At 43.2% G+C, this 20,891-nt stretch overlaps 1 protein-coding gene across 1 annotated transcript in view; it reads right to left on the bottom strand.

Annotated features, from left to right (window-relative positions):
- The window catches only part of CFAP77 (cilia and flagella associated protein 77), a 56,932-nt gene that overhangs the window by 35,077 nt on the left and 964 nt on the right, over positions 1-20,891 (bottom strand). The window lies entirely within an intron of this gene.

The following is a 20,891-nucleotide window of genomic DNA, read 5'->3' as shown; positions in this document are numbered from 1 at the left end:
TCATATCTTTATGATCATTCAGCAAACAGAGATGGAGGATTTATTCAACATGGGATAGCAAAGGGGAAACTGCAGGGGGTTATTGCAGGAGATATTGGTTTAGCTAAGGCAGAACTGCTCCCTCGGGCCTCTCTAGGGCCGAGCCAATGAACAATGGCACCAATGACAATAACAAGGCAATTATGGGGAAGAGGGTGAGGAGGGGGTAATGCTTTGTTAAAGATAGAAGTAAGATTCCAGCATGGTGTCTCTTTTGTGTGCTTCCGGAACTAAAGGATGGTGTGTCTGCCTGGGGTGGTCTTATTAAGAGCTGGTGATCCTAAAAACACAGCAAGTGCTTCAAAGTGCCTGTGGCTTGCATGGGACTGTGGCTGCTCTTAGGAAGTTAGGATGATTTCCTCCCTAATTAAATAGGGCTGGCAATGGGTTCCCCTAATCCATGCTGCACTCCAGGGCAGGAGATAAGTATAGAAACCTCTGCTGATGAAGGTTTGTCTCTCTGGCTGTGTGATGATGTCGGGTTTTCTGTATTTAGAACTAACCCTTACTCCCAGGAGGGGACTCGGGGATTCCCTTGCTGGGAAGATGCTCCAACCTTCATCCAGGTTGGCCACAGTGTTGTGCCACAAACACTAAAACAGCTCTTTTTCCACCAGTTTGGCCTGGAAAGGCTGTTTTGAGATCACCCTGTGACCTGGTGCCCAGCCTTGCACTGCTCCCAGCTTCATATTCTAGATTATATTTTTGATAACAACAACAAACTTTCAAAATCCTTACTGGGGAGAGAGCTCAGTCCTTAGGTTTCAAATACAGACAGACTTTTGAACAACAAAAATAGCATCTGCATTTGCTGTCATGGGGATGAAAGTGGGGCAGCACTGGAGGGGTGGCTCCTGTGGGAACCCTCAGTTTCAGCAAGGAGCAGCATTGGGCTCAGCCTTGTCCTGAGGCCCTCCAGCAACTAAGTTTCCAGAGTACAAAATGGGAACACAAAAGCCTTGGTACAAAGGGGTGGGGAAATGTTCCTGGGTGAGCTGGATTCTGCCACTGCTGCCAATGGATGGGACCTGCATGAAATTAGCATCTTTTCAGGGTGCAAGAGACACAAACATCTCATTTTTTTTAAAAAAAGATGCAATGGTGCAAAAGCAGTAACCCAGTGATCCATCCCCACCTGTCCTACCTCCCCTCCCCTTCTTTTAGCAATTTTTTCCTCTCTTCCTTTCCCTCATGAGCCCCTGGGCAGTTTGTTTTTGCCTGCAGAAGGAAGCTTGAAATATTGTGGAGGGGTTCAGGCAGCGCTCCCTGTGGCCTTGCCCCTGATGGTGGGAATGCAGCCATAAAATAACCCAGCACCATCCGTAACCTGTCGCCAAAGCCCCTCTCCGAGGTGAGAGTTTTCCTCCCTGCCGTGGCTGTTAGCTGCAATGTATTTCTCCCTGCACTAAGCACCGTCTTTCCCAGGGCTGCATTACAATGATTTATAAACCCCATTTCTGGGGAAAACTAATAGATCAAAGTGAGGAGAAGGAAAAGGAGACATGAGCAGCTGGAAGAAGATATTGAAGCATGAAACAAAAACAGGAATGAAAAAGTAGTTTGTGGCACTAGTGAGTTGTTCTGTGCTGCACTTCTATTATTGAAAAATAATAGGGGGGGATCTGTGTTTTAATCCATTTTTTTTAAGAGATGTTCAAGTAATCTGAAAAGCTCTTCCTAGAGCCAGCCTGCTTTTTGTGTGTTTGTGCATCTCTTACAGAACCAAACACTTATTTTGCTGTTTAGCCTTTCCCTGTCTATTCACATGTCATACTTAGACTTCCCATGTTTTTAAGCAACATCTAGATTTTCTAATGGGGGTAACAGAAAGCACTGCATGGAGGATTGATGCTCCTCTGGACCTGAGCCTAGGATGTGCTTGCTCCTAAGCCAAGACTTCGTCAGTTTTTAGAAAAGCACTTCATGGACTGAGGCCAGTGACGTGCTCTGCCTTTGTTTCTGTTTCCTCTCCTGCACAGAGGAGATGAATGGATGAGATCCATCATGAAACTCTCAGCATCAGTCAAGTTAAAACCCGACTGAACTGAGCACAGACCAATGCTCATCTCTTAGTTCTACAATGATTAATGCATCAGTGTTTGTAAGAGCTTTGGTGATACAGAGCTAATTGGGCTTTTGTGTGTGTTCTGCTTGTCTGGTTCAGCACCAGACATCCCTGACTTTAAACATAAGCAGAGGTGGAGAATTATTATGAAAATAACCATAATCCTTGTGGAGTGCTTCATATATTCACAGGGCTGCACAAACCTTCTACCTCCAATCTCCCCATGTTGAGTGGATGTGAGAGCAAATGTTACACACCCTGATGAAATGCACTGAGTAGGACAAACAGCAGATTTGACAGAAAACAGATGCATGTGGCAAGACCATAGGGGCTTCTCTAAGAGATTGTACAGAGCCATGAGAGGGGAGCTGAGGAATTATCCCCAGGCACATCCCAAACTTCTCTTTTTTTCTATGCTCCTGTTTAAATTTTCACTCTGCCTGGCAGTTTTCTGTTGTCAGTTAATGTTGCAGAGCCTTGTTCACTTTAGGCTGGCTGGTTTGCCTTGGTTCCTGATTTCTGCTCCATCCTTTGGTGTTGGTAGAAGGGTTCCTGGGGGAATACAGGTGCAGGGGATGTTCCTGGATGTGCATAATTGATACTTCTCACAGAAAACACAAGAAACAAGCACGTGTTGAATGTGTTGAACTGCTCTGCACAAGGAAGGGCTGTGCTTGTTCACACAGAGAAGCTCAGGGTGCAGTCAAGTGCTGTATTTTCCTTTTGGTGACTTTGTAAAAACATGGCCTGGAGAAGACATGTCCAGGATGGCATTCAGGAGTAAGCATCATGATATGATCTGCTTTCAGCTGCATGTCTGACTGTCAATAAGAGAGCCAAACGTTGCCACTGACAAGATCAACACCTGCCCATTCAATCTTATGGGTCTCTTCCACCCTGAGATATTCCTTAATTCTGTGACCCTCATGGCTGAGCCTGACTTTTGGCTCAGGGCTTTAATCAGTAAGAATTGGGTGAGTTAAAATAAAAATACAGTTTGTTTGGGTTTTTTTAATTAATTTTTTTTTGCACATCGCCTGTGTGACGCAGTCTAAAAACATGTTTAAAAATGCTTCAGACAAGAAAGGTCATCTTGCTAAAGCATTCAATCCCTTCCTTCCTTTGGCTGTGCAGCCCCAAGGAGCCCCACAGCTCCACAGAGCCATGGTGGAGTCACACCAGGCAGCTGCAGAGGCCCTATTTGGGATCCTGCATGGATCCATTACTCTGCTGACCAGAGCCTGATGCAGCTGCCTCTCCCATAGACCTTGCTCTGGTAGCTGCATCCCTTATCACAACAAGTAGGAAAAGCATCCGTGCTCTAATGTTATTGTAACCCTCCTAAAACTATGACAAAATCTTTCTTCTGACTCCCTGTGGCCCAGCTGGTCTTCACTCATCTTCTGTTTCCTGTCTGCAGAGAGAAAGGGCAGGATGAAAGACAGCTGGGAAGGTGGGGAGAGCTGAATGTGGACTAAGAGCTGCCAGAGGAATATGAGAAGAGAATTTTGCCCTATAAGCTTTAATAAGGTAGTGGGTTAAGAGAAATGCTAGGGAGAAAAATGGGGAATGTTCTTTCTCCAAATGGGCACTGCTTCAGTTTGTAAAAGCACCAGGGATTCCCCATGTGGCTTAATTTATTATTTTCCCACTCGTTAAATGCCAAAACAATAAAGCAAAATCTATTGTTAGCTTTAAAATGCAGGTGATTTGCATATGGCTGTGATAGTCCTACTGCTGCCTTCATTTAAACTCAGTAAGCCGAGGTACCTTTAAAAATTATGACTTGTTTTCCATTTAATATACTGAACTATGTTAACATAATATTAAGGGGCTGACTTCACAGCTTAATTGCTGATCACGTAGGAGGCAGCTTTAGCAGCAGCATTAGTCTGGCAGAGCTGTGCAGCCTTAGATGAGCAGCTGGAAGAGCAGCCTGCACAAAGGGGCTCAGAGATGCTCCTTCCCTGCCATGATGTCCCCTCTACGAGCACCCTGGAAACCCAAAATCATTTTTATTCCCTTGTGTTAGAAGGTATTTGGCTCCCTAATGCGGAGCAGAGGCTGTGGGGGGCATGCAGGGCATAACTGCACCTGGACAAAGCAGTGTTAGAAAATCAGGTGGATTTTTTCCCCCATCCAGTAAGGTTTTGCAGAGGGGGAAGGAAAGCACCATTCCCTGGCAGAGCTGGACACACACTGCTATTCTCAGCACAGGTCTCTGAGGTTGCTGCAGAGTTGTGCAGTTCTGGTGTTGGTGTTTTCTATTCTCATTTTCTTCCTTCTTTGACCCTTGATTGTGTCAGGCTGAATGCAAAGACGGCAGGAATGGGAATGGGAACCAGGCCCACACAGACTCTTAACCTCTCCTTGAATCCAGAGACCCTCTGACAATATTTTAGTTAATACAGTTGGCTGAGGCTGCACAAGGCTGCTTGGGAAGGGTGAACTGCTGCAGTTTCTTTTACTCCCTCTCTATTTTCAGCATCCTCAACCCTGGGCTAGCACTCAACAGTAGGGCATCACCTTTAAGGAGGCAGCTCCTGCAAGTGGCTGACTCGTCCTTGATCCCCAAACCTCCAGCAGTAAAGTGGCACATGATGTTACCCTTCTTGTACATTGTCAGAAATGTAATTAGGATCCAAATATTGCCCCAGGATGTGCCTAAAATAAGAGGGATCCTAGGCTTTTCAGGAGCTGAAGAGGTATCCAAGCATTACCAGCTATTCACATCCATGTGTCTCTGACTTCCACACATGGCTCAGATTCTGAGGTCTGGACTCCTTAAAAATTTTGCCTTTTTCTCTGTGAAAAAAACCTCATGGCTGACAGAGATGTACACCAAGTTCTACCCCTCTATGATTTAAAAGAGCAAAGTTATAGGCCCCTGAAAATTGAGGTTTATAATAGAAGTGCTGGCAAACCCTTAACTACAGAGAAGCTACCAGGCGTTGCAACAATAATTGGGAAGGGAGGGAAAAAAAATCACACTGTGTTTTTCAGTGCTTAGCTAAGAAATACAACAAGAGAGTTTATTGCTTGCAAAACACAGCTGCACTGCCTCAAATTGGATGGAAAAACGAACCCTGATAATTTATTACACCGCTAAAGTCACAAGAATGTACCCATAAATTACTTTTTTGGAGGGGGAGGGAAGTGGTACCACTGTAGTCCATTCTGCACAACCTACTTATTAGTATCATAATTTATTATTATTATGCCCTGCTGCAAATAGAGAGGCAGATAAAACTCAAATCTATTAAAACAACCGCTCCACTTTCTCTGAGCCACTGAGGGACACCATTCCAAAGGAAATGAGATAAATTACTAAGACAAATGTATGAGTCTTGCATTAGAGCACATAGGTTGTATATATGCAAGATCAGGAGGATAATTAAAAAAAAAAGTCATGTTAAGTTTTACCATTCAGGATTCAACACAGTGGGACTGGGATAACATCAAGTGGTCAATTAAATGTTTCTAATATATAGATTTTAATTTTTTTCCCCCAAGATCCTATGTGTTCACTTGGAATGAATTTGCAAAGCTGAAATAACTGTCCTGCTTCTATTGCAAATGTACCTGCATCAGCATGTATTTAAAAATATGCTTTATCCAGCTATTGTGAGGAAGCAGACACTGTATTGGTAAGCCTGAAAATTACATTGATATAATATATATGTAAAAATAGAGATATCCAAGTGGTGCTGATCAATTATAAAGCTGATTTGAATTTAAGGTTGGTGAAAGATTGTTTTAGATTCCCAGAAGAGCAAAATGGCAGAGCCAAAGGTGCCTTTATCAAGTTCACCACATGTCTCTGCTAATGGGTCTCAGATATGTCAACAGGAATTTCTGTATTATTTTTCCTTCATTTCTTTCTGGAGCAGGCAGCTGGAGCAGCAGTTTTTAATGCTGTCCTCCCCTTTCCTGCCACATGGATGGATTAGCAGATATTATAATTGTTTTGGGAGGTTTTTGCTCAATTGCCTTCTTCAGGACATTGTTATTGCAAAGTCAGGATGACTTTGGTGCTCTTGGTCATAGTCACTGGGGTATAATAGAGCCCTGATTTTGGAAGCTGCTACTCCAGAATGGGTTTGGGTACAAAACTTCCAGGTTTGAGAAGAAACCTGCCAGCAACATTCCTTCTACACAGCCAATTTGTGGTTTTCACTTTAAATTTTTTTAAAATATAAAACCACTACGTATGTGATACATGTTCATCTGGACTTTCCTAAGTAGTGTTTACACTTCATATTGATGATGATACTTGGAGTGAAAAATGGAAGTATATAAAATTATTTCCTTTCTGAGCTAAAAGATACATGAAATACATTCATAAAGCTACATTTGACACTGCTCCAGGTTTGTGCTTGGACATTTTTGCTCCTGAAACTTATCTAATTGTTTTTGGAAGATTGTGAGGGCAGAGAAGGCAGGAATTTGTTCCACCTTCATTTGAATGTCACTTGGCAAATCCAACAATTGTAGCTTTTGCTTTCTGGCCCTTTGTTCAGATCCAAGGTATCAAACTTCCCAGGGAAAGCCGAACTTCTACTTTTCAAATAGCATGCTGTTGGTTTTTCCTTCAGATGTGGCATCTGCCTCTGGCAAAGTGCAGGGGTACTACTTGGGCTCTTTTGTCTGTTTTTCCTCCCACTTTTGCCTTCTCCACAGGGAAATGTTCCATCTGCATGGCCTGGTAGTTTCTAGTATTTAATTTGGTAGCTAGTTACCTTCCTCCTGAGGTTCTGGCACTGCCCATTTACAAGCATGTTACTGTTAAAGCCAAGTTTCCAAGCCACTATTCCCTCTCCAAAAGGGAAGAGCAGGGATAGTGAAATTTTAAAGTATTATGACACACATACATTTAATATTACATCACATATAAGGGAACAAGCACATAGGATTGCAATGTTATATGACAAATATAGGTCCTGCAACATTAAATTTAGTGCTTTGTGATTGATGATCTTTTGTTTCCAGGTTTTCCTCTATTTTATTATTTCTGTAGGATAAGCATCTTACCAGCTGGAGGAAACATACAACTTTTTTATTTTCTAGCATGTAATTTCTGTTTGATTCACAGCTAATAAATAGGTCATCTTGTACTTTTGAAATGCCAACATGCAGTAATTCAGTGAAATAGAGACTCTACATTAGAAAGCTGTCAACCCCAGTGCAATTTTCCTGCACCCTATGCTCTGGAAAGATACCTTGTCACTCATGGTTCAGCTCTGTTTTCCTGAAATATCTCTTCGTCTGCATAAATTATGAATATAGTTGCATGAAAATATCTGGCACAATGTCTGTTCTTCCTCCCACTCTAAGGAGCTGCAGTACAGACTCTGTATTTATTGGTTGATCTTCCCAACAAATCTTGTTGAAATCACAGGGGTGGTAATAGCATGGCCCCCTCCCAGGTGTTCTCTGTGCTAACCCCATCCTGCCTGCCTGCCTGCCTCAAGGCAGCCAAGTGCTGCCTTCAAAAACACTTTGCTGTTTAATTCTTCTCAAAATGTAAAGGCTACAATGACACAGAGTAATTCAGAACACTTATTTGCTTTCAAGCATTTCCCATTTCTAATGTGTTACGCGAGTCTCGCACAGAAAAATATCAGCCTGAAGCAGATCCCAATTAGGAGTTTTTAAAATTAATTCCATTCTTTAAAAATGCTTGCTATAAATCCCACCAGATTACTAAGCCTGTCCTGTAATTCATATGATGGGAAACACACAATTTACTAGTTTTTATGGCTTTCTGCTCATTAGAGGGGACACAAAGATAGCAAAACCTGGTTCTGAGGCTCTGATTTCCACCACAAATGGAGCTGGGCTTCCCTGTTTGCTCATTGAAGGAGCCCTCCAATTTTCTATTCTGATCTGTAAAATCATGGTGCATCCAAAGGATATCACTTCCTGAGACAGCTTCCAGATGCAATGCAGGGAAATCTCTGCAGCACTGATTTCCCAATCCTGGAGTATTTATAACCCATCCCCACAGTGCACAGACAGAATTTGAAGCCAAAGATTGAATCCTGCAGGTGTTGCTCACATAAATGGTTTCCCCTGACCTTGAGCTTGATAACGTGATGTGAGGTAGGGGCAACGCTGTTTGAAACTGGATCAGCTCAAACCATGAAAAATTTGGTGGTGCCTTTCATGGGTTTGAATCAACAGAAAGTTGAAACTTGCAGAACATCAACCCTTAGAAATGGGAAAAGTGGGGTGTGCTAAACCCCTGGGAGCCAGGTTTTACAAGGGATAAAGCTGCTGAATCCTCACAGTGAGGTCCAAAAGCAATTTAAATCTCTTCCCCTCTCCCCCTGCTCCCAATTTCCCCATCTCAGTTGTTGTGAGATGCATCAGCTGAGAAGGAAAGTTGGAAAGTGACACTAATAAGGAGGGCTCAGACGCACTAAGAGTATTAAAAGGTTAGGTCATCGTGTGTTCTATTAAATAGAATATTAATTGAATTCTTGACATCTGAGGTGAACTGTGACATGCTCATGGGATAAATATTGCATTTAACAGAGCATCATGACCTAAAGCTGTAAATACTATTGAGCATCAGTGCCAATACTTCACAATAGATCTTAGCCTCAGTCCTCAGGGTACGAATGCTCCCTTGGAGCTTTGGGAGCTTGAGCTTAAAACCAGCTTTCACATTTCTTGTTTCTGGTCTCAGTTAAGTCTGAAATTGCTTCTTCCATCTCAAGGCTACACTTTGCCTCAGACCTATGGTTACAGACTCCTAATATAAAGCTAGAACTGGACGTTTCAAAATGCCACATGCTGCACAGTGCAAGAAAGGTTGAAAGAAAATTTCTCCATTTCCACCCCCACAACATAAAGAAGATTAAAACATTACAAAGACCAATTAAAAATAGGGAATCTCACAGCAACATTTTCATTAACCCTCCCTGGATCTTCTTTCTGTCTCATTAGTCATCACAGGGAGAGGAAGGATCATTTTAATTAGCAGCATTGTAAAGCTTTATTTAAGGCAACTGCCCCTCCTGCTGCTCTCTGGATTACCCTGACGGCTTATAAATACAATACCAAATCATTACCAGCCAAAAACCATGCCACTGAAGGCTTTGGAAGAAAGAAGATCCACTATGGTCAATGTTTAGGGCTCTTTAACAATGTCCTTTCTCCTTATTCAGGCATAATTCAAGCGTAATATTGGGCTTTACAAAACAACTCAATATCCTCTTACAGCAAAGTCCTTTCTAGTTGAGGATACCATGTATTCAACTCTCTTCTCCTTTGTTTTCAGGGCAGGGAAAGCACAGAACCACATCTGATAGGATAGACATGGTAGATATGATCACAGGTTTTCCAGCATCCAAATTTAGAATTACTTGTTAAATTCCTAAATTAAAGAGACTGTGGGATGCTGACAGCCTTGCAGGAGGGGGGTGAGCAAGGAGACCCCAGCTGGGGGAGCATTTTAGAAAAGAGGATTTTGAGAGTTTAGGAGGAAAACAAAGCGAGAACCCACATTTCATGGAAAGGAAATTGCTTTTTCCCATTATCGCCTGCTGAATTTCATGTTTTTTGTAGAAATTAATGCAATGGGTCTGTTCTTTTAAGAAACCCTCAGCCAGCAGTTTCCACAGCTGGGAGTGCAGTCCAGAGTACATGTCCAGAAGAGCTCCTTTGCTCTCCCTTACCCCCATGAAGGTGTGAGTGACCCCACTGCAGTGCCTGGGTTTATTTTCAAACAAGCTATAGTCAAAACATTGCAATCAGGGATTTGATGCAGCCCAAGATCTCTCACACAGGAAAACATCGAATTTCTTAAGATGTCAGCTACACAAAATGTCCTCCTCCACAACTCTGTTAGGGTTATTAGGATTCCATTGGGATTATTAGGATTCACCATTTAGATCCATGGCCTACTTTCCCTGACCTGAAATTTAACTGTGGATTCTTCAGTACACCTGGGTCCTGCAACCTCTAATTGTTCATCACTGTCCAGCCAAGGCAGCTCAGTCTTTCCCTTGAAACACCCTACTAGCTACATGTGGGAGTTTTGGTGCTGTGAGTACTCTGTGGTGGAGTTGTAGTCAGGAGATTTATGGTGGGGTTGTAGTCAGGATTTGATTTTCAAAAGGCAGAACATCACACAGCTGAATTTAGCTGAAAGTCTGAGGTACCTTCTTTGTTATGGGTACCAGCAAAGTAAGGTTAATACACCTTTGTATCAACCACCAAATTCTTCCACTTTATTACTTGACATGACAAAAAGAAAATCAGACCAGATGACAAAAACTCTCTTACACTGAAGTGTGAAAGCACAAAGTGCAGTTCAACCCCTCTGAAAACAAACTCACCCTGACTTCAGCTGAGCACTGAACACAATGTGGAGATAATACTGGCTTCTTCAAAAACCATGTCTATTCCTTCACAAAGGTTTAAAAATTATTCTGAGTGCTTGATGTTACCTATGTGAATTATTTTAAGTAATAACAAAAAGGGAGACAGTAATGATGTATCACTGAATGATTAATGCCTTGTTATATAGAGTTTATTTCATATTAAGATCTGTATCTGTGGAGGCTTGCAGGGAGAGGTGATATCTTTTATGGAAGTAACTGCTACATATCAAACTGTCACAAATATACATTAAAATATTTCCACTAAAAAAAAAAAAAAAAAAGAGAAAGGGAGGATCACCAAAGTTCCAGTTTGGGACTGACTAGAACCTCAGCCCCCATCTGTGCTTTGCCAGGTGGAGCAGGTCATACTCCTGAGCTCCTGTCACCAAAGGCTCATCACCCAACCTGGGAGAGCCTTCCAGAGGCCAAGCACTGCCAGGAGAACTGCAGCTTCAAGAGATCTCAGTCTCCAGAGATCACAGATGCTAAACTCACTTAAAACCAGACAGTGAAAAATAGTTGGAGTATCAGCAATTGTAAAAGTTTATATAGCTGTTGCTTTGTTTTCTATTTATAGCTGCACAGTATTTTTCTTGTAATACATTTTTAAAGACTTATAAGGCCTTATTTATTCTCCTGAAGCCAAATACTTTTTCTACCCTGATGATGCAAGGGAGTGAGCTTTGCAAAGAGGAGCTCTGTGGGAATGACTGGATCTGCTCCCTGCACTGGCCCCAGGCAGGGGGGACCCTACCCACAGCACCCAAGGCACTGCTGCACCCCAAGCATGCAGCTCCCCAATGCCTCTCTGCACAGGGAATGCCTGTGGAGAGCCCTCCCTGGGCCAGAAGATATTCAAATTGCTGATTATTCTATCTGCACACAAGGGAGTCTGTTTTTATAGTTATTTTGCTTTACATTTCTTAATCCAAAATTAAATTTACTTAAAAAACAAAACAACCCCCAAAACTGCAGTGGCTCATAAGCAGTGGTCCCTTCCATCTGGGTGTTGAAAAGTTGAGTATGAACAACAGACCAAAAAAAGCAGAAGGTGGGACACCTTGAAATGGCAGCTTTTAGCACAAAATATAATTAATCTGCAAAATCAGCATCCATCCCTAAGCACAAATGCTGATTGCCTCATGATGAGCCTAATCAGAATGGTATTAACTCTACTGTTCTTTCTAAATTGTTATATACCCAATATTTTCTTGTGACTCTTCTTCATATTAGATTAATAACTATGTAATCACTTCATTAGTTTATTTAGATTACGTTATTTTAGGAAATTATTGTTTAGATCAGCCTTGTCCTTGCTATCTCTCTGTGCCTTCCCAGAATTAAGTGATATCTGAGGAAACCAATTAATTGCAACTCGACCGCTGTAATGGGGTCTGTTCTGCAGTGTGGCAATGTCTAATGGAGTTTTAATTTCCCCGTGGTGAGTCAACATTTGCTTAAAGAGAGAAAACTCTTAGAGTGAAACACTGCCTGAAACACAAACAGCTTCTTCCACATCTGGGGCTGAACATTTTGGGGCTGCTGCTGCTTTTGTTGGGGGTGGACTTTGCAGAGGGGCACAGCTGGGGCACCGAAGAGCATCAATTCCCACCAGGGGCTGAGGTTTCCTGTGGACTTGCAGGGCATGGAAGACATTTCAGCCTAATCCTACACAGCTCTCAGGCTGCACCTCCAAACCCTGCAAGGGTCCTGGGGGCTAAAATGAATTTGTCACCCAGTGAAGCTTTGACAGCCCTTTTTAATGCATGGTCTTCCTCAGGCAATATTTATTTAAGTATCCTGGGCCCTCACTCTGCAGGGGCACCAGCAAGTCCTGGTCATGGAGCAGGAGCCCTTTGTGGTGGGGGGCTGTCAGACAAAACCTTATCCCCAAGGAACTTGCTGTGAGACACATGGGACAGCAGAATTTACAATGAGATTTCCCATTAATTGGCTTGTTCAGAGTATTTAGTACTGCCAGAAGTTACATTTGGGATTCTGGATGGAGGCAAAGCACCCAGAACCCCTTGAAATGTCCCTGGACCTTCCCTCTCTCAAGCCCTGAGCCCCTTCCCAAACCTCCAATGCTGTTTTGCTTGGCAAAAGCTGACAAACTTCTAAAGTCATTCTGGTCTGTCTTCCCCAGTTATCAGACAGCTTAAAAGGTTTGAAACAAAGCTACATTATGATGCAACCAAATTCAGCAGCATCTGATTAACAAAAAGGAGGCCACAGCTACCTGACAGCAGCCAGTGGTTATTTTTTATTTCTAAAACAAACTGATGGCCTCAAACATTCATACATGTTTGGGGTTTTTTTGTTTGTTTGTTTAAATGTCTCATTTCCTGGTTTGTTTTTCTTCTGCATCGTGCAGGGAAATAAAGTTTTGCAATTCTTCTTCTCATAATAAGTCTGTCCAAAAATGATGTCGCTCATTGTGTTGAAAGATGGTTTCATTTTCTACTCAAAATTGGTATGAAAAATTTGCCTTGCCAAATGAACATTGTATACTGAACTTGTCAAATCCTCTCTCCTGACACAAATAAAAGATAACATTGGGTGGCAGCATGTAAAACAGCGCTGACAAGACAGCTGGGATGGAAGCAAAGAAATGCATATTTTTCTCTTTCTCTCTTCCAGAGCAGGGAATGGGAAAGATCCAGGTGAGTGAATGCTGGTATGTTACAACCAAAAATACATCATCTAAAGACTTAACAAGCCATTTCCAGGCAGCTTCTGAGATGAACATAAGCGATTCCATTTCTGATTAGCAAAATCATGACAAAAGCATCAACTTTTTTCCAAGCAGCCAAGAAAGCAGCTAAGTAGGAAGCGTGTCTGAGTGAAAGGGGTATTCAGTTAAAAGTTCACAATTCTGCTGTGCAGGCTGGAAGGACTATTCCTAGAACTGCAGAAAATTATTCCAAGTATATTTAAAAATAAATAAGGTAATGATAACACTTTCATTAGATCTGCAGTCTCATCGTGTGAATTGTTTTTTTCCTATTAAAATTGTTGATTGAAGGCTGTTAGCTATTTATCACCCCCAAAATAACATTTCTTCTCTCCTTTTAAAAATCACAACAACTGTATAGTTACTAACAAGAAAAGACTCCTAAAACTGCAGTTTTGGAGTGGGAGGGGCTAGGAACACAAGCATGAAACACAGCTTGCACCTTCAAATCCCCGATGGCATCACGCTTCTTTGTTCTGCTAAGAAAAATTAACCTCAATCTCGGCTCAAGGTCCCCCGATTGATTATCATAGTCATTTAAATACTGTAATCTCATTTTCAGCATCAGGGAAAGGGAGCGAAAAGAAGAAAAAGAGAAAGAGGTGGGGAAGCGAGGGGGAGAGAAAGAGAAAACAGAATAAATTATCTGACAAAAGGAAAAAGGCTCTTTCTGCTTACGGAGCCTATTTCAGATCCTTCCACTTGATTGGAAAAGTTGATGAAGTTTAAATGAAGCAGAATTAGAGGCTCAGGCCACTGAGTATTGACAGGGGCCCATGGAAGAATGTGCAATTCAATAGGCCTGATTTCTGTGGAAAGCAGGGGAAAGGCCTAAATGGTATAATCTTCAATCAAATCTAACATCGACACTGACAAGGCAGGGTAATGAGATAGGCCAGATCAGGCATGTTGGTTAAAGAAATTAATCCCTCTCGCTGCACCAAGAGTTCAGCTTTGATGCCTATTGTACAGAGCCCCGTCCCAGCCTATCTAAATGCTAACTAACTGTGAGTGTGATCTGGGACTGTGCTTTTCAGCGCTGGGGCTAAGCTCAGAACAATTTTAGCTCCCTGATTATGGTGGCAGAGGTGGGACGGCGGTGGCGGCCCCAGGAGCGGAGCAGGGATGACGGATGCAGCCACCCCCATGCAGGGAAAGTTGCATTTCTGGTTGTCTTAAGGCTTTAACACACTGTAATACGTGATAATTAATGGAGTTACAGTCCTGACCAGCCCACTGGAATCCTCTGGGAGCCACCAGAGGGGCTGGGAAGCCAGAAGGGTGATGGAGAGAGCAAATGTAAAAGGACATCGGGAAGTTAAAAAGCTGCAAACAAAGGGGCTCTTCTACCTGGACAAGCAGCCCAAAGCTCCTGATTAAAACCTGTGTGATTTTTCAGGCTGGTTTGCTCTTTATGGAGCAATGTAAGGTTCACTGTGCTTGCTTTGCTGGTTTTTATCCCACTCAGCCTGGGAATTGCACTATTATTTTTAATCGGGTTTCACTTGTAAGATTTTTAGGCACAAACCTTGTGTTGGTTTGCTTAAAGAAATCAAACTAGAGATATTTCCCTGGATATTGAAGTTTTCTTAAAGGCTATTGCTGGAAATCTAGTAGTAGGTCCCACTTGCATTTATCTTTGCTACTTCAAATAAATGTGAGTTGGAAAGTCAGTGTAATTTATTTAAGTACAAGTGGTTAAAAAGGAAAATATTCTCAGAAATGCAGGTTCTGTCTAATCTGTACAATGCGAGCAGCCAAGCAAGAACAAAACAATCCCTGCAAGATGACAAAAGCTTCTGAAATCCAATAATTAGGCATAAGAGCATCTCTAAGAATTTGCATGGAAAACAATCTGCCCTTGGGGAAAGTGTGGCTAAAAACTCCCAAAAATCAGGAACTGAAAATTCTGCTCTGTGTGTCTGCTGACAACATGCTCTCTTTGCTTTACATTCTGCTAGGCAGCGATCAAAAAGAGGGGAATGATTGTGGGAAAGGTTTAAAAATAAAGAGCTTTTCACCTTTTTCTTGGGCAGTTGCCACCTGGTTGCGTGCCCAGCACCATCCTGTCCACACTCAGTACTCACTGAGACCCCAGCAGTTTTTCCTCTGTGCTCAGGGCACTTTCTGGTGCCTCTTCCAGAGAAGGAGAATTTTTATTTGTGTTGGAGTGGGAAACTCCAGGTTGGGGTTGGAAAGAGGGCAGAGATATTCCCCAGGTTTTAGTGGGTCTCTGGTGCTGCTCTTAGCCTGCTGGGCTCAGTGGCCCTGGAGAAGGGTTGGTGGGTTAAGGGCACTTTAGTGGGATTTGGGATATCCCTGATTTACTGTGTGGTGTCTTCAATTTGAATTAGGCTGAAAATTGTTTCTTGGCTTAGTGTGTTTTGGGGCAGCACTAAAAATGGGCAATGGCTCTCCTCCAAAGTTTCTTAAATCTTTCTGAGAATAAAGCCTGAGTTTTAGGTTCATCATAAAAATTTATAGCCTGCAGCAACTCTGGATGCACTGTGAATGTATGGATCCATTTGTGACCCATTTAATTTTATTTTTTTCCCTATCCTGCCTATATCCTCTCATCCTTTGGCTTAATTTTTGTTTTCACCTCCCCACCAACTCGGGCAAGAAGTTGTACAGATGTTCTCTGCTCTGACAGTGCTGCTATTAGGGTCATAATGCAACAATTTGGTCTAACCATTATTATTGTGCTGGCTGACTTCAATAATGCACTTTTAAATCAAAGAGCCTTTGAAGCTTTATTTCCATTGTATTAGACAAATAAACATCGAAGATTTTCACAAACATAAAAGGCATTCACCTTGTAATGTTTCTGGGCTTATTAGTCTCACCAATTTGCATTGTTTTGTTCACATAAAGGATCAAAATGCCCTTTTGCTTGATTTTACATCCTGCCTGTGGATCTTGGGAGTGAGCAGCTCCCAAGGCCTGGCACTGCTGGGGCTGTCCCTCTGCCTGCTGAGTCACAGCTGGCACTTTGGAGCCCGTGTTCAAACAACCAGGGGGAAAAACCCACTGCTTTCCTTCATGCAGAATGTTTACTTGCCTCTTGGAAATACCTTATTTATTTCAGCAGTGCCTCTGCAAAATATGGGAGGACACTAAAGCTCATAAGGAGTTTAATTTTTAGTGTACCAAATAATTAATTTAAAATCTTAAATGAGTTCATGCTGAGAAGAAAACCCTTAGAAGTCAGAGCATTGGAAGGAAAGCTCAGAATCAAACCTAATGATTATTTGACTAACCAGCCCTTCATTCGTTTATTTCTCTAATGAATTATTGAGGCACTGCATAGACATCTCAGAATAAAAGCACAACACTGGTCTTAGATTGCAAAAGTATAATAGTACTTGTGATATAATAATAATAGCAATAAGCACACAAAATGCTGCATAAACACTAATTAAACCTCAGTGTCCCCAAGCAGCAAACACAGAAGGCAGGATGCTCAGCACATGTAGTGATTTGAGGTAAAGAGTATAATTAACACCAAATAAAACAACCTTATTCCAAATACAGCTCATGGTACTTGTGGCTGCTCTGCTCTGTGTTACAGGGGAGACAGAGAAACTGAAATCTGCTCTCTGACCAAGTTTCCAATAAATGTATTGATCCCAAACAGCTGTGAGCACGTTTAGGTTACGAGAAGGAACAGAGTTATTTAAATCATCAAAGCTAACACCTGAGGGAAGTTGTCCAAATCCTGTGGAAGCTGTCTCACAGGGTTGTGATCAGCAGTTTGCCACACGGGGGGCTCTTGGTTCATGTGGAAACAGCTGTGAGATCCTGGCTGTGGCTGAAGCCCCAGATCCCTTGAGGGGAGCAGAGACAACAGGACCTGGACTGAGCTGTCACTCCCATTCCTCACCCGTGCCGAGTTCACCTTGACTCCTCGGCAGGCTGGTGCCAGAAGAGAAAGATAAGTGGATTTGGAGAGAATGTTAAAAAAAACCAACCCAAATCACCCAGGATGCCGAGTGTTAAAGGCTCAAGGATGTAGCACAGCATTCAGATGTAAAAGCCCTGCTGCAGCCACACTCCAGGTCAATAATAAAAGCTTCAGAGTGATGGAAAACCTGCCCTGTCAGTAATTTCTATTCCAAGAGATGTTTGTGATGATGCAGTTTAGAGCACGAAATTGTAATATTATTTTTCACACCATGCACTTTTCCATCTTTGTCTCTTGCTTAATTCCAGCTTTTTCTTTTCTTTTTTTCACACTTTTAGTTTGACACAATGGCCCCACTTGCTTTTGTAGTGTCCATCCTATGGATCATTCCAGAGATCAAAATGATTTTGCAACAATTGTCAGCAGTGCCTTTCTCTGTGACAGCTCAGAAATACTTCATGATGAGCTTCAATATGCAGGAAAGGAAAAAGAAAAGCATGGTGGGTGATTTCTGCCATTACTTGGTACCCACATAGGGAGTGGAGTCCCTTGGTCACCTGGCTGGTGCTGCAGAGCAAGGAGCAAGGAGCAGGGTCCAGTGTGAGCCCAGGGAAAGCTCTTCTGTGCATCCCCTTCACCCACTAAATAGGGCTGTTCACTCTCCCTGGCCTGCTTAATCCTTCCTTTGCTGAGAATTCCAAAGCCAAAGCTATCAGTGTGCCAGTTTCTGTGGTTTTGGGAGCTTTTTTGATCATATATTCTTTTTCTGGAGATCGTAGCTGCTGAAATTTTATTGCCTGAATCCCGTAGCTTCTGTTCAATCGAATTTGGAAAAAAAGGAAAAACTTCCAACCCTCGGGGCTGTAGAGGAAAGCTTAGGAAAATGAACCCTAAATGCCTTGGCATTCAGACCAATAAAGACAGCCTGGCATCAGTTGTCATGTAAATAACAAGCTTGTAAAACAAACACTGCACATTCCAGCGGTTCTGTTTGTTAAATCTGCTTCTCCTGCAGTCTGGACTGGGACCTGGTGCCAGCCTTTCCTGACCAGCAGAGCACCAGTACCATCCTCCTCGTCTTCCTCCTCAGAAATGCCAGTTTGGAAACAATTTTCAATGCTAGGAGCAGCAGTAGGAGCCACGAAGATGAGCCCGATGCTTCTCAGAGATTTTCCTGGAAAGCAGTTCCCTGCTCTCAGCATGGCCCCTGCCTCCACCTGGACAGGTAAGTGGATGCTTTGGCACGTGGGGCTGGATTTCCCATTTACCTTCACACACCAAGGAAGGTAAATCCACGTCCTTGCTGGTGACAAGGACTTTTTCTGCGATATGTTGAACTTAATTATACCATGTTATGCAAAAGATGTTAATCTAAATGTAACCAAACTGCTGGGGGTCACTATTTCTGAAGTCTGTGTCAAGCTTGCCAGGGGTTAAGTGTGGTAAACTCTTATTTCCTGCCCAGAGCTGGTTTATTTTTGTAACACAGGAGTTTTCAGTAAGTTTGTACTGGAAAAGTGCTTGGCTAAGGCTTTTACTGGTGAAAACAGACCAAAAATGCTTTGCTCAGATTTTTACTGGCATCAGTAGATGAAATGCTTTCCTCAGTTTTATGCTGCAAGCAAATATATATTGATAACTAAATGAACTCCTGGATTAATTAAAACACACCATACATTCCAGCAGAGAAACAGAGCATTCATCCCTAGAAATATTTACGTGAGAAGATGATGGTTTCAGTCTGTAATAGCCAGAGTGTGTGTACATGTGCTGTACAGCCTGTGGGGAGGCTGGGACTGGGCAGAGCTGAGGCAGGAGGCTCAGCCAGAAGCACTCTGGGCAGGGATCTTGTTTGGATAGCTGATACCATATTTAGAACATACATAAAATAACTGAAAGAGAAAGAAAGATGTCCTTTGGTATCACACCATATTAGGAATGTCAAGGAGTACAACACTGACTCTCTTAGCTGCATTGTCCAAGAGAACAAAGTTTATTATTCTTAATCTTCTTTTAAAGACATGTTCAAGAAAGTCCGAGAGGTAAAACTCTCATTGGTCATTAAAGCAATCACCTTCATTGGTTAAGAGAAACACCACCCCTTGACAGTTTCCTAAACACCACCTGCTAAGATTGTTGTCCTTCAAAGACTGTTTGGATTCTTTTTTGTGCTTTCTCAGGCCAGAGTGAGAAGCCTGTGTGACTTAGTTTCACACAGACTCTGTGCTCTCTGCTTTCAGCATCTATACTTTGGCTGCTGCAAAGTGCACCAGGGTTTTGGGGTCTAAGTGCTATTTGGAGGAGGATCAGGGGCTAAGTGTCCCATCCATCTCCACTGGGTCTCAGGTTCTCAGGGTGTATTTGCTGCCCACACAACCTCACTGGCAGCTGTTGGAGCTGTGTGTTCCTCATGCCCTCCCCAACAGCACTCATCCAAGCAGCAGTTGTCTCCAAACCTTTTGTCCTTTCCTTCTAAACCATCTTTGTGTCCTTTGGTTTCAGCATGAGGGCTGGGACCTGCTGGCCATCCTCTCTAGAGTGCTCAGTCCCCAGGGCTGGGGAGGAGGATGCTGCAGCTGGAAGCAGGAGGAGGAGGAAGGGCAGAGGGCTGATGTTGTCAGTGTCACAAATGGGGAGAGCAGTGCCAAGTGCCAGCGCTTATCCAACGATCTGTCACCCCACCCCTGTCACCCCAGCAGAGAGGGACACCCTGGTGAATTCAGCACTCCCCGGGGCAGTGTGGGAAGGCAGGGAGGCAGCAGTTTGCTGCACAAACTCGACAGCAGAACCTACCATGAAGTGAAATTACTACCGATTCTAAGAGTAAAAGCATCCCTGTTAACACCCCACTTACTCCATGCTCAAGGATTGCATGGGAGGGATGCAAATCTCCTCACCTACCAGCAGACACCCTCCTGCAAGGAAGCCTTGAGAAAACAGAAATCGTCCAGAAAACTGAACACTACTTTTTCTTCCAAAATTTCCTCAAAGTTTAGTTTCACCAGGCCAGACTGCAGAAATCCAGATTGTGTCTTAATTTATTAAAACATCCCACGATTTAAAATTGCTCAGAACTCCCAGTGCCAGGATGGTCTGCAAGAGTTATCCTTCCCATCAAACTTAGGGGATCCAGATAAAAGAAAGAAAGTAGAAGCTGTGAATTTGAACAAGGAAAGCCTCTTTTGCCTTCTGACACTTTTTTCCCTATGCCCGACAAAATTCCTCAGATTTTTAGAATTTCATAAGAAAACAAAAGAACTCAACACCACAAAGTCTCAAATTTCCAGTGACACTCCAAATTCCCAAATTTTACAGCCGATTTTCAAGCCTCCCGGTACTGAGGGAGCCGAAGAGCCGAACTCCGGCTGGAGAGCCACGGTTTAAGGGGGGAAATAAGGCTTGGGAGCAGGAGCGGCTGCCTCGGCAGGGGAGGGGGGAAGAGCAGCCGCTCCGAGCGCTCCCAGCTCGGGGCTCGCTGCCGGCTGGGGCACGAAGCTGTTCCGAGAGTGCCATCCAGGGGACCAGAGCTGCACTTCAGCTGCTGCTCGGGGAGAGGAGGGGTTGAAGCGTGACTGGCTGGGGGTGTGGGTGCTCAGGAGGAGGAACCGACCGAAGCGAGGTGCTGAAAACTTTGCGAGCCACACCCGGGTTCAGCCGGGGCAGCGATAGGAGTGGAATTAACAAATTGAGAAGCGCCAGGAGTTTGGGAAGGGACCAGAATCTTCACAGCAGGTCTAAAAATGCTAATTACAGAACCAC

This window comes from Cyanistes caeruleus, chromosome 20, assembly GCF_971803275.1.
Source record: "Cyanistes caeruleus chromosome 20, bCyaCae1.hap1.1, whole genome shotgun sequence".
Lineage (NCBI taxonomy): Eukaryota > Metazoa > Chordata > Aves > Passeriformes > Paridae > Cyanistes > Cyanistes caeruleus.
The sequence above is the reverse complement of the archived record's forward strand: the minus strand, read 5'-3'. Positions and strand labels throughout refer to the sequence as shown.